This window comes from Callospermophilus lateralis, unplaced genomic scaffold (genome assembly GCF_048772815.1).
Source record: "Callospermophilus lateralis isolate mCalLat2 unplaced genomic scaffold, mCalLat2.hap1 Scaffold_45, whole genome shotgun sequence".
NCBI classification, from domain to species: domain Eukaryota; kingdom Metazoa; phylum Chordata; class Mammalia; order Rodentia; family Sciuridae; genus Callospermophilus; species Callospermophilus lateralis.
The window spans coordinates 4,561,438-4,575,868 of NW_027514398.1; the positions used below are offsets into that span (position 1 = coordinate 4,561,438).

The window sequence follows — 14,431 nt, forward strand, 5'->3', positions numbered from 1 at the left end:
CAAGATGACATTTGCTTTTAAGAAAAAGTGAGCTTCAGAGAAGGGAGAAAGTCCTACCCTCCTAACTCATGGCTTGTGGTGGATTAGCAACCTTCACTCCACCCCTCAAAGAAGCAAGCCTCCAGGGAAAAGCCCCTCACAGCAAAGACACATTGCAGGAGCCACCAACGCAGGCTAAACGTAACTGCGAAGAGCACACAAAACCAAGGACCCCCCGTCCTTCCAAACCCACCAGGAACCCCAGGAAACAAATGTGGTTTTTGTCTCTAAATTCCCACCATGCACTAAGGCACCAGAAATATTCCTAACCCCCCTCCAAGGAAACAGCAACCTGCAGGAAAGGCCAAGGAGGCCTCTGGGAGCTCCATGCTGCCTGAAGGGAACACAGGGCAGGGCTGAAGGTCTGCGGGGTCCGCGTCACACAGCCTCACTATAGAGTACAGGCAAAGACCCCTGGGGAAAGAGAAGGCCGTCAGAGCCAAGTTCCAGCATGACCAGCTATGGCATCTAGTGTAGCTGCCAGGGAGGCCAGGAGGACAGTAAGGGATCACCTTTTCCATCTAGGGACACCACCGGCTTCCTCAAGGATGTGGGCATTCTATTGTTTGCTGGGGTAGAGGGACCTGTCCCCGGCCCCACTGCGAGGATGATGTGGAGAGTCTCCTTGGTCGCCCTGGCTGGGATCCTGGCCATACAGTGCACTTGGCTGTGTGCTGTCCCTGCATGTGGGCTGAGGGTGGGGGGCCTGCTCCTTGGAGTAACTGTCCACATCAGCATTGCAGTCACTGCACACGAGAGGGCCACTGGGTTCTGAAGGAGAGATGGGCCAGGTCAGAGCCACCCCCACAGAACAGGCCACCCACCTGCACCCAAGTGGGGTCCTGCCCCCAGCCTGCAAACGCCCTCTCCCCAAAGACCTTCACAGAAAAGGCTGGGCACATGCCACACCGTTAGTGGAGATGGGGTCCTTCTTGCTCACATGCCCCAGATTAAGCTAATCTTGTACTTAGAGAATGTAGTCACACTACTGTGATCAGAGGCAAAAAAAAAAAAATAGAAAAAAGAAAAACCCCAACAATTTAATTAGGTACCATGAAGGGTTAAGAGTTTTCTGAACAATTAGAAATTTAACCTCAAAACAGCCCTGGTGAACAGATACTAAAACCCCCTATGTTGCTTATTATTCTGGAAAATTATTGCTCAGGTTTACTGTACCATAAATAGTAACTAAGAGACACACTCCTCTAGAATTAAAAGGGCACCAGGTCAGAGCTTCCTGTTTATATACTAAATACCCAATTTAGAGAGTGCTGGATGGAAATGTAGGTGTCTCCCCTCTTCATTTAGTGAGTGGGTCAACCCAGATCTTGATTTCAAAAAGGCACTGCTTTTCCTGGTGGAAGCATCACCTACCCATCTTAGGTGGACCAGGTGTCCCAGTTGCTTTTTCTGACACTTTCCAGGGCTCTTTACTGTATCTAACGCAGAGCTTGGGCTGCCTCTACATGCTGCTGTGGACGTAACCTCTGGGAAGAGGCCCGCATCTCTCAGACACACACCTGCAACAGACTCCCCAGGTTAGAAACTGCAGAGGAGGTCTCAGTGAGTTTGAGGAGGAGGACGGGTGGGGCTGCTGCTGTAGTCTCTCTTTCAGTGTGAGTTACTACTGTGCCTCCACGAAGCTGGCAATGGGCCTGTTTTCTAGTACCACTTTCCGAGCAAGCAGTCTTTGAGCATCTGCAGCCATGTTAGAGGAGCAGCTCTCTCAGGCCCGGCCTTCAGCTCAGCAAGCACTCACAATCTCCCACCAACTGAAACAGCACCCCCTACAGAGAGCTTTCCCTGTGAGTCTGGAATACAGAGCAGGTCTGGGCACTGCCGCTGCACTCGCAGCCCTTGGTACCTTCATGGTGCCAGAGCCCCCACACAGATCCCAAAATCCAGGGATGCTCAAGTCCCTTGTATATTATAACACACCATTTGCACATAACCTGAATACACTGTCCCATGTAAGTCACCCTAGATTAAGCATCATGACTAGTAAAATGTACCTTTGTGTGCACAGCTATTGGACTGTGTTTTGGGGGAATAATGACAAGGAAAAGAAGGCTGCATGTGCATGCACCTTCTCCGCCCTGGATATTTCTAGTGTGTAGAGAATTGAACCCACAGATACCAAGGGCCAACTGTGGAAGCAGGGTTTGGTTTCAGGGCCTGGGGTTTCCCTTCAGCTGTTTCTGACAGTGATCCTACCTTATCCCAACTGGGAGGCTTATTGCTAAGCCCAGATGGTGACCTTCCGGAAAGACAGGATGTTGAACCCTCTGCAGAGCTTGCACAGACCAGGACTGAGCTGAACAACAGAGGCCTGGGCCAGCAGCTGCCTCGTTCACCTGATGCTCCCTCCCACCTAATGCCAGACACCTGAATAGGGAACTAGAGGCCATCTCCACCTACGGAGGACAGTCACCTAGATAGAGCTCCATCTCACTGTGTCAGAGGCCTTACTGTTGCTCTCGATGTGCTTGTTGGCCCAATGGCCACCCTCAGTCCTGATTGAGGTTTCTCACCAGTCAGAAAGGGTCCCCTGAGAAGAGAGGTAGCTTGGAACATCTGGTGGCAAAATAGTTTCATCTGCAAGGAGATAAGACAATGAAATATTCAGGATTGCGGTGACAACAGATGCAGATGCGCATTCACTGTCAGGCCCCGAACAGGATCCCCTGGCAACAGCCATCGAGGCTGCGCAGAGACCAGGAGTTGGTGCAGGTAGGAGGCCCTCCCAGACCCGAGCTGAACCTGAGCCCAGGTCAAAAGCATGTGAGACCACAAAAGACAGGGAAGAGTGACAGGAAGGGAGACAGAACTAATAAATCCACAGCACTGTGATGCTTCAGGGACAATCCACCTCCGTTTATGAGGAGGACATCAGCAGGAAGTTCTTTTTTTTTTTTTTTACTTGTCAATAGACCTTTAGTTTATCTATTTATATTCTGTGCTGAGGATCAAACCCAGTGCCTCACTCATGCCAGGCAAGTGCACTACCACTGAGCCCCAGCCCCAGCCCCAAGGCAGTTCCATTTCTGGCTCTGCCCTGAGTATGAACCCAGTGTCCGCAGGACCAAGGCTTCAGTTCTCCAGAACCACATTCCCAGAGGTCCTGAAGTTCCCAGAGCATGAGAGCTCTTGAAGAGTGTGGACCTGGCTTCTCCTGCCCTGGAAATGAACGGCCACCGTGCTCACCTGTGTTGGTGACACTGTACTCCTCGCTCTTCTTCCTGGTTTGGTAGATGATGCACACCCACACCAGCGATATAAGAACAATGCTGCACACTATGGTAATGGTGAAGATGCCATGGTGGTCCTTCCTGCAGCCAGGCGTGGGCAAGATGCTCAGCTGGCTGTGAGCGCGCTCCGTGCCCAGCGTGTTGGACATCTCGCAGGTGTACTGGCCCGCGTCCTCCACCACCACATTCTGGACCACCAGCAGCTGGTTGCCGGAGGTGAAGTGGTGCCTGTCGGTGAGGCTCAGGAGGCAGTTCCCCTTGAGCCAGGTGATGCAGGGGGAGGGGCTGCCAGTCACTGCACTGGAGGGCCACCGTCTCCCCCACAGACACCACGAGGTCTTCCAAGGGTACCACCAAGGACAGGGTCTCTGCAAGAGATCAAGAGACAGCACACTCACTCTGGGGCCTCAGTGCTGTGGTCTGCTTGGTTCTCTAGACATGGCATAATCCCACCTGAGGGCTCCCATCAGCGTGGCAAGCTTTTCAGAAGATGGCTGATCTCTGGTCATAAAGGTTCCTGTTCCCAAACTGTGCTATGTCCCTGTTCTTGACTAAGACCACACCCCTCCTGCATGCTCGTTGGTCACCAGTTGCTCAAGGTTCTGGCACTGCACTGGCCTTTAGTCTTTTTAAAGAGATAGGAGCCAGGGTGGTGGGGCATGCCTGTAATCCCAGCAGCTCAGGAGGCTGAGGCAGGAGGATTGCAAGATCAAAACCAGCCTCAGCAATTTAGCAAGGCCCTAAGCAACTCAGTGAGACCCTGTCTCTAAATACAAAATAGGGCTGGGGATGAGGCTCAGTGGTTGAGTGCCCTGGGTTCAATCCACAGGACCCCAAACAATTTTTTTAAAAAGAGGAAAAAAATCCTAAAAGCAGCCCCAAATTTCAAACAGTAGCAACACCTTCCCGTAACCCCAGGGTTCACAGAGCAACTCCGCAGGCCTTCCCCTCAGTGCCATTTCAGACTCCTACACATGCACGCACACACACACCCCCAAGAGTATACCAAGGGTCGAACCTAAGACAGTCAGGGTGGCATTCGCTGACACAGAGCCTGCTGAGTTCTGGGCGGTGCAGCTGTAAATGCCCATGTTATCTATTTTCACATCAGTGATGAAAAACACGTCATCGTCTGGCATGACATGCATGCAACACTCCCGAGCCGCAGGGAAATATGTGCCTCCGTCATTCTGCCAGGCAATCTGGGGGTTGGGGTGGCCGGTGGCCGCACACTCAAGGGGAGCCATGGTGCCAGTCTGGATGGCAATGTCTCGGGGCATTTTGGTAAATGATGGCAGCACTGGAAAACACACACAAAGGGAGAGGTCTGGGACAGCTGTCTGCAAATGCAGGGAACACCTCTGGGGCAGAGACCCCCAGTGTGAAAGGGCCACTGCTCGATACCTCCCCGCCCTGTGCCACCGCCAGCCCAGGACTGCTACAGCCACCTCAATCAAGAGCAGTAAGCTTCCCAGGGAAAGTGCCAGCCTCTCCCCACCACGGCCTGGCACTTCCTCCACCTGTCCACTCCATCTGGGGAGATGCACCTCATAGGTGGGACCCTTGGAGTCGGGGCCTGAGGCTTACCTGCCTTCACAAGCCACAAGGACAGAGCCTGGGAAACATAAATATCTGCTCACTAAGCTGCAATAACAGAGGGAAGGTCCATGCATCCCCAGGGCAGCGTGAGGGCCATGCTGCTGAGCACACATAGGCAGAAGCACTGGGCTCACTGGCTCAGGTTCAGCAAGCAGTGGGACACCAGAGTAAGTGTCCAGCTGCATGGCAGGCATCACCACACTTCCTGTCCAAGCTGCTCTGGTCAGCCAGGTACCATGGCCCTCCCCTGTCATCCCAGTGGCTCAGGAGCCTGAGGCAGGAGGATCATGTTCAAAGCCAGTCTCAGCAACTTAGTGAGGCCCTAAGCAACTTAGTGAGGCCCTAAGCAACTTAGTGAGGCCCTAAGCAACTCAGTGCGACCCTGTCTCTAAATAAAATATAGGAAAGGGCTGGGATGTGGGTAAGCACCCCGGGACCTCATTTACCTGGTGTAAATAACAAATGCCCTGGCAGAGAGTCACTTAGTTGCCTGAGTCTTGAGGTGGCAATGTGGCCTCTCTAAGAATACACCAAGACAACCTGAGTGTGGTCAAGTTTGTTTTGTGGTCTGCGGGGCTGACTGAGCACAGCCTGCTGGCACTTCTGATGAACTTCGAGCCAACTCTGTCACTGGCACTTTAATGATGAGAAAAATCTCCCCGGGTTCTCAGGGAGATGCCCACTCACACTCCTCCCATCCCCCTCCAAAAATAGCAGCCCTGAAGAGAGCAGCTCTGACAAGCTGGTTTCTGAGTACAGGATCTCATCCCACCCTCCCCCACACTTGTCTTGCTCTCTGCTGTCTTGAGAGGTGGGGACCTGCCCCTGCCCAGGCTGGCCTGTGCTTCCACAGCTGTGCCACCCACTCAAGGGCACAGCTTCCCCAGGGTCTGGGATACGGGACCTAGAAACTGAATCACGTGGTTCCAGAGAAGTTTAAGGCTCAGCTCTGCCACTCACCCTGCCTCCCAACAGTCACCCAAAGTCCAAGGAGAGGGTGCTTTAACCTGCAGAACCTGCCCTGGGCAAACCCAGGGTACAGTGCGGTCTAATCGCAGGTCTGCCTTCGTCCTCTCCTAGGTGGGCAGCTAGCAGGGCGGGGTGTCTGGGAGAGACCAACGGGGGCACCTACCATTCACCGTGAGCTGGGCCTTGTTAGAATAGGTGGAGCCAAAGTGGTTGGTGATGACACACTGGTAGCAGCCCTCCTGGCCAAAGGTGACCCTGCGGAGGTGCAGGATGGTGGTGTACTCCATCACTTCCCCGTCCTGGGTGCGCACGTGGGAGAAGTTCTCCATGTCGGCACTGGCCAGAACCTCATTGTCCTTCTTCCAGGCAAAGGTCATGGGGGAGCTGGCTGCTGAGCACGTGAACCAGATGTCCTTGCCTACCACAGCTATTGTCGTCTCCGGCTGGGTGATGATCTGTAGCTTTGGGAAGTAGACTGGGGAGAGAAGGGCCACCATGAGGAGACAGGGACCAGCTGCTGTCACGCTCGCACAAAACCAGGCCAGGGACACCAGGCCCCACCCAGGTGAGGCCATGAGCATGCCCCTGGACTAGAAATGGGCCACCAGCACTTGGTCACCCAGCCCTCCAGAAGCTTCCTAGAGGCCCACACCCACTGCACCTGTTGACACAGCTACACAAGAGGTGCCACTTGTTGTGGCTGCACAAAGGACTCTGGCACAATGGCTTCCAGAACGTTGGGACTCCCAGAAATCTGAACTCCCTTAAAATGATAAAAGTACTGCAAAAAATGGTCAAAATCAACGGTTCCAATTTCTGGAAAATCAAACACAATGATCCACAGGGTGTGGACTCAAGAAAATGGAGGCCTCTTGGAAAGAGATAGGAGCTCTCTGGTGTTATGAGTTACCCAAGTCCTACCTGCCTACACCCCACTCTGTGACAGCCTTGAGACTCAGCAGCTAGCAACCATTGAGGGGGCAGGTGGAGCTCCCCCAAAAGCCCTATCTGAGCAGTGGCACTGTGTGATCTATCGGGCCAAGACCTAGAAAGCCCCACTCATGAAGAAGGCTCACCACAGGAAGCCCTGTCCCCAGGCATCTGATGAAAATAGTGGCCACTGTGTAACCATGCCACTGTCCAAGGTGACTGTGCCCGTCGGGGTGAACAGGAAAGTTCACTGAAACTGAAGGAAAGTCAGGTGGAGGAGATAGCAGCAGCAGGCCCTGTGAGGTCCACCAGAGTCCTGGGAATCAGGAAGTGCACGCCCACGTGCAGGGTGGACACACACCCTGGAAAGACCTCGGGGGAGCCCTCATTTCTTGCCTGGGCTGAGATGGCAGACACACACAAGCAGGAAGTGAGAGCACATGCCAGCACATACATACCCATCCTGGGTGAAGGACCCAGGATTTGCTGATGGGCGTGACTTAAGGACTTCTGTGTCAAACTATTGGCTACACACTAGCAAGCCAAGCAGGAACTCAAGGGGTTGTGCAGAGCAGGCTCCACAACACTCATCTAGGAGAGGCCCTAAAGGAATGGTGATGGGCTAGCAAGCCCTGGGGGTGGACGGGAAGATCTGACTCTGGACTTGCCATGTCATTTTACTTTTTTTTTTTTTTTTGGAACTGGGGATCGAACCCAGGGTCACTTGAACATGGAGCCCCTTCCCCAGCCCTATTTTGTACTTTATTTAGAGACAAGGTCTCACTGAGTTGCTGAGGACCTCCGCTAAGTTGCTAAGGCTGACTCTGAACTCGAGATCCTACTGCATGGGCCTCCTGAGCAGCTGGGATGGGGCCTGTGTTTCCGCACCCAGCATATTATTTTATCTTAAATGTCCAATTTTCAACAACAAATTATGAAACCGGTAAAAAAAAAAAAAAACATCAATACAAACTGTCCCTGAGGAAATTGAGATATTGGATTCATTAAACAACATCAGAGGGGCTAGGGATGTGGCTCAAGTGGTAGTGCGCTCACCGGGCATGCGTGCGGCCCGGGTTCGATCCTCAGCACCACATACAAACAAAGATGTTGTGTCCACCGAAAACTGAAAAATAAATATTAAAAATTCTCTCTCTCTCTCTCTCTCTCTCTCTCTCTCTCTCTCAAAAAATGTTTCAAACAACATCAGCTATTATAAAACTACTTGAAAAACTAAAACTACTCTAAGAGAATTAAAGCATGAGAACAGAAACTATAAAAATGAACCACATACAAACCATGGCATTTACAAGTATAGTAACTGAAATTAAAAATCCACCCTAGGGTGGATATAGCTCATTGGTAGAGTGCTTGGCTTGCATGCACAAGGCCCTGGGTTCAATCCTCAGAACCAAATAAAAACAAAACAAAATCCACCCTAGGACTAGGGCTGTAGCTCCCTAGTAGAGCCCTTGTCTAGGATGGGTGAGACCCTGGATTCAATCTCCAGGACTACATAAAAAAAAAAACCTAAGTAAAATAAAGGTATTGTGTCCATCTACAACTAAAAATATTTTAAAAAATCCATCCTAGAGGGCTCAGTAGCAGAACTGAACTTGCAGATGAGTCAGTGAACTTGAGACAGGTCAGCGGAGATATCCAGTCTGAGAATCAAAGAGAATGAAGAAAATACACAGAACTTCAGAGATCTGTTCAAGGGCATCCAGCATCTCAACACACAGATCATGCAAGTCCAAGCACAGGACACAAGGAGGAGGGAGAGTATGTTTGAAGCCCTGATGCACCCAAACTTATAAATTGGATGAAAAACATGCACCTACATATCTGAAAAGTTTAATCAACTCTAAGCAAAATTCATTCAAAAGGCTAGGTTCATCATATTCAAGTGTTAAATGCCAAAGACAAAGCATTTTCAAAACAGCACAAGAAAAACAACTTATCAAGTACAGGGGATCCTTGAAAATATTTGTAGCTGATTTCTTATCCAAAACCAGGAAGGTCAAGAGGGAGAAATATTCAAAGTATTTAAAAAGTCTGGAAATCTCAGGTGCAGCAAAATTATCTTTCAAAAATAAAGATGAAATTAAAACATTCCCAGATTTTAAAAAATATCCAAACTGAGAGAATTTACTGCTACCAGACCCTACCCACAATAATTACCTGTGGTGGTGCATGCCTGTAATCCCAGCGGCTCAAGAGGCTGAGGCAGGAGGATCATGAGTTGAAAGCCAGCCTCAGCAAAAGTGAGGCCCTAAGCAACTCAGTAAGACCCTGTCTCTAAATAAAATACGAATTAGGGCTGGGGATGTGGCTCAGTGGTTGAGTTCCCCTGAGTTCAATCCCTGGTACCCCCTCCTCCAACAAAACAAAACAGTAAATAAATTAAACACTCTGATCAAAATGCAAGGAGAACCATAATGGATAAAAAAACTATGACCCAGTATACACTACCTACAAGAGGCAGTTTAGATCCCAAGACAATTAAACAGTCACCCAATATGAGACAAAATATTTTATCATGCAAATGGGTCAATCCATCAGGAAGACATAAAAATTATAAATATGTGCACCTAACAGAGCTTTACAAAATGTAGAGCACCACCTGTCAGAACTGAAGAGAAGAACAGACAATGTAACAATAATACTCTTATTTCCAATGAAAAGCTAGGCAGAAAAACTAGGCAGATGAACAAGGATAAAGAAGACTTGAACAACAGTATTAACCAACTAGTTCTAATATACACCCATGGAAATCTCCACCAAACAACAGCAGAATATTCTTTTGAAATGTACACGGAACAATCTCTAAGATAAGACTATATTTTAGGTCAAAACATAGGTCCAATAAGTTTAAAAAGATGGAAATCACACAAAGTATCTTTTTTGATGACAATGGAACAACGTTTAAATCCACAGTGAAGAGAGTATTTGGAAAGCAACTTGTGGAAATTAAGCAGTGCACTTCCGCATAGCAGAGAAGAAGTCACAGGGATGCTGGAGAATGCTCTGAGTTGAATGAAAATGATGTGTTTAGTTTTCAAGTCTCGGAAGCTATGCCTAAAATGGTGCTCGTGGACTTATTGCTGGAAAAGTCTGTATTCAAGAAGTTTAGGACTAATAATCCAGTTTTTTAACCCAGAAAAAGAAGAATAAACTACACCATCACAAGCAGGAAAAAGAAATTAATCATGATTTGAGCAGAAATGAAAGGAGGAGGACAGAAAAATGAGAAAATCACTGCAAAGCAAAAATTGGTTCTTTGAAAATATCAACAAAATTGAAAAACCTTTAGCTCAACTAGTAGGCAGGAGGGAAAAACAGAAGGCACAAAAAAGGGCACCCTACTACTGACCTTCTTCCAGCCAGAGGAAAATAGGGAACACTCTAACAACTCTATCCAGCTCACCAGACCACCTGGCTGAAATGATAAATTCCTAAAACTGACTCAAGAAAAAACAAATTCTGGCTCAACACTAAGGAGACACTTTAGAATTTAAGAATTTTTAAATGTAGAATTAAGAAATTCCTATAAAGAAAAGCCCAGACTCAAGAGAATTCTACCAAACATTTAGAGAGAGAACCAATCCAAAACTTCCAAAGCATTTTTTTTTCCTCTTTCTTTTTTTGGACAAGTAGAGGTAAAGAGAATATCTTCCAACTAATTTTATACAACTATTATTCTAACAACAAACACCTAAGAAAAACATCTCACACACACACACACACACACACACACACACACACACACATCAACAACAATAACCTAGAGAACAATGTCTTTTATAAGTATAGATGCAAAAACTTCAGCAAAAATCCCAGCAAACTGAAATGTACAGCACCTAAAAAGAATCACATACTATAATCAAGTTAGGTTGATCCCAGGAAAACAAGGTTTACCATTCAAAAATCAATGTACTAGGCCATTATCAATAAAACAAAGGGGGGGGGATCCTATACAGTCATCTCAGAAACACACACAAATATATTACACACAAGACAGAATCCAATAGATTTTCATAATAAAGATATTCAAAAAATTAGGGTTAAGAAAGGAACTTATTTAACCTCATAAAGGTCATCTTTGAAAAATCCACAGTTAATATTATACTTAGCTGGGCTCAGTGGCATGCACCTGTAATCCCAGCATCTTGGGAGGCTGAGGCAGGATTAAAGCCAGCCTCAGCAATGGTGAGGCACTAAGCAAGTCAATGAGACCCTGTCTCTAAATAAAATACAAAATAGGGCTGGGGATGTGGCTCAGTGGTTAAGCACCCCTGGGTTCAATCCCTGGTATCTGCCCCCCCCCAGAATAAAATTATTGTAAATGGAATTCTTTTCTTGTTTGTTTATTTAGTGCCTCGCAATTGCTGAGGGTGGCTTTGAACTTGCAATCCTCCTGACTAAGCCTCCCAAGCTGCTGGAATTATAGGCATGCACCACTGCAACTGGCTCTAAAAATATTTCTAAAAAAAATTTTTGCACAACTGTCTAGAAACTGAAAAACCACCACCACAATTCACAGACTAGGAAATTGTATTTACAAATCATAGACCCGATGAGGTCTAATATTCTGAATATTCTAATATTCAGAACTGACAACTCATAACAAATATAGATCTGAATGTGCTAATATTCAGAATTGATAACTCATAACAAAATAGAGAAATGAATAAATGACTTGAGTAGCTATTTTTCCAAAGAAGCTATGCACAATCCAATGAACATCTAGAAAATTACTCAACATCATAAGTCATTGTGGAAATGTTAAGACTACCATGAAATTCTACTGTGTTCCCACTAGCAAAATCTGAAATAAAAAAGATAGCAAGTGTCCGCAAGCATGAGGAGAAATCATAATCCTGTACATTGCCAGCAGGTGTGTAAAATCCTGAAGCCACTTTGAAAAAACAGTTTGACAGTTCTTCGGTCACACCTAGAGCTACCACAGGACCCAAAGATTCCATTCCCAGGTGCAATCCCAAGAGAATTCACATAACTAGTGCATGAATGTTCACATCAACATTAATCATAAAATCCCCAAAGCACAATCAAATATCCGCCATCTGATGCATGGATGAAACAAAACCTATAGCCATACAGCAGGATGTCACTCAGTCACAGAAAAGGAACTGATGCTTTAAAACTATGCTCAGGGGTTGGGGTTGGGGCTGGGGCTGGGACTCAGTGGTAGAGTGCTCACGTAGCATGTGTGAGGCACTGGGTTTGATCCTCAGCACCACAATAAAAATAAACAAATAAAATAAAGGTGTTGTGCCCAATTATACCTAAAAAAAATATTAAAAATATAAAACAAAACTGCTCAGGGGTGTGGGGAGCTCAGGCCCCAGATCCAATCCCCCCACTGGGGGAGAAGACCCAGCAAAGTGAGAAAAGAAGAGTTCCTCAGGCCACATGCCGTCCACCAGCACTCATATTAACTGTCCAGAGCAGGCAGGTCACACACACCCGTGGACTAGTGACCGCCACGGCTGGTGGCCAGGAGAAGAGGGAATGCCTGCTAAGGTGTGGGGTTGTGGTTTCTTTCAGAAGTGATGAAAATGTTATAAATCAGTGAGGACACAAATTTTGAAGACACTAAATCCAAAGTTCATGTTTTAAAGAGACACATTTTTATGACATGTAAAAATTATATTTATAACACACACACACACACACACACACACATACACACACACACACACACAGAGCTTTACTGAGCAACAATTCACCTATACTACAGCTAGCCCATTTCAAGTTCACAACTTAATGGTCTGTGGTGCATTCACGAGTAGGTGTCGTCATGACCACAGTCAATTTTAAGATATTTTTGTCACCTCATGAAGAAGCACTTTGTAGCTACTCCCCTTCTCTCTCCATCTCTCCCCAGGCTGGAGCACCTCCTAGGGCACGTCTTACCTCTACAGATCTCCCTGTCCTGGGACTTCCCTGTGACTGGGTCATAGAATCTGCGGTCCTTTGTCACTGACCACTTTCCCTTAGCTTATCATTTTCAAAGTTAATCCAGGCTGTGGGAGGGATGGGACGGGTGGCATTTTATGGCCTGATAATCCTGCAATGTCTGAACCCAGAGCACTTAAGCACTGAGCCACATCCCCAGCCCTTTTATTTATTTTTTTTTTTATTTAGAGACAGGGTCTCACTGAGTTGCTTAGAGCCGCAATAAGTTGCTGAGGCTGGCTTTGGACTTGCAATCCTTCCGCCTCAGCCTCCTGAGCTGCTGGGATGATAGGCGTGCATCACCAAGCCAGCTTCCCCATAGTATTTTTTTAAACAGCTTAACTTGCATCTACCCATAAACGATCATAGCTATTAAAAACGTGAGCATAAAGCAATTTACAAGGGTTTGTTACTCTGGAAGTTCTTCCTCATATTCACAAGGGTCCCAGGAAGCCTCAGTACTTACAGTTTCTTAAGATTCCTCATTGTGATAAAGGTGTCCAGCTGCACAGACCTGATGGCATTCTCTCCCAGGTCCCTGAAACACAACACAAGGACTTGTGCCAAGAAACCCCAGGTGCCCTTCCAGCCAGCCCTGAGTCTGAGCCAGGAGACTCGGAGGTTTTCCGTGACAACCTTGGATTCATGTGACCCAGAGGTGATAACTCCACAGGAGGTGGCTCTCACACGTGTTGATACAGCACATGCGGTGACACGGGGACCCAACCTGTCTGAGGGGCAGCGCAGAGGCGGGTGCAGGCCTGCTCAGCAAGTCAACTGCCACAGGCTCTCCCAGAAGAACTGGGGTCAAACTTGGTGCAAAGGAAAAAAAAGACTCAAGCCCACCCAATCGAAGGAGCTACCCCAGAAGGATGTGAAGGTCTCAGGGCTGGCTGGTCCCCTTACTCCCAGGGCCAGGCAGAGAAGCTCCCAGTCGGGTGGGGTATGTGTCACTCTGATGGCTGGCCTTGTGGGGGTGATGAGGAGACCAGGGCCCAGGGAGGAGAGGGGGAAGCAGCGACACAGGGCACTGGAGGGAGGAAGGTATTGTCCACACACCAGCTGCATTCATGGGGATCACATCGACTGGCCATGTGTTTTGTGATTGCTCTGGCACAGGCAAGATAAGGGCCAGCATTGAAGCAGCTGCTGCTTCTAAACAGTCTGTTTCTCAGTTTACAAAGATGCCATTCAATCCTAGCTGACTTTGCCATGGCCACCCTTGGCAGGCCTGGGGGTCAGGCAAGGTCTGGCAAGATACTCACAGGTGCTCCAGTCCTTCCAGCCCCGAGAACGCTCTCTTAGCACGGACTTGATCTTGTTCCCAAACAGAGTCCTGCAGATTCCAAACATCCAGGAAGAGACAGGGTGGGGGAAAAGGGGGGAGAAAGAACGCACAGTCAGCCTGTCTAGTGAGAGGCAGGGGAAGCTGACCTGCACTAAGATCCCAGGGTGGACACACACATTCCTGCCCCTTATGAGAGGAAACACTTTTCCCTCTATTAGAATTCAGGAGCAATGGCAGGCTGAAGGTGCATGCACTTTAGGGCCTACAACGGCCCCCTGCAGACTCCATCTCACTTCGGTCAGAATAGCGATCATTAAGAATACAACTAACAATAAGTGTTGGTGAGGATGTGGGAAAAAGGCACACTCATACATTCCTG

General features: G+C 48.0%; 1 pseudogene; it reads right to left on the bottom strand.

Annotated features, from left to right (window-relative positions):
* Nucleotides 1-430: 430 nt before the first annotated feature.
* The window catches only part of LOC143388921 (leucine-rich repeats and immunoglobulin-like domains protein 1), a 30,183-nt pseudogene continuing 16,182 nt past the window's right edge, over nt 431-14,431 (bottom strand).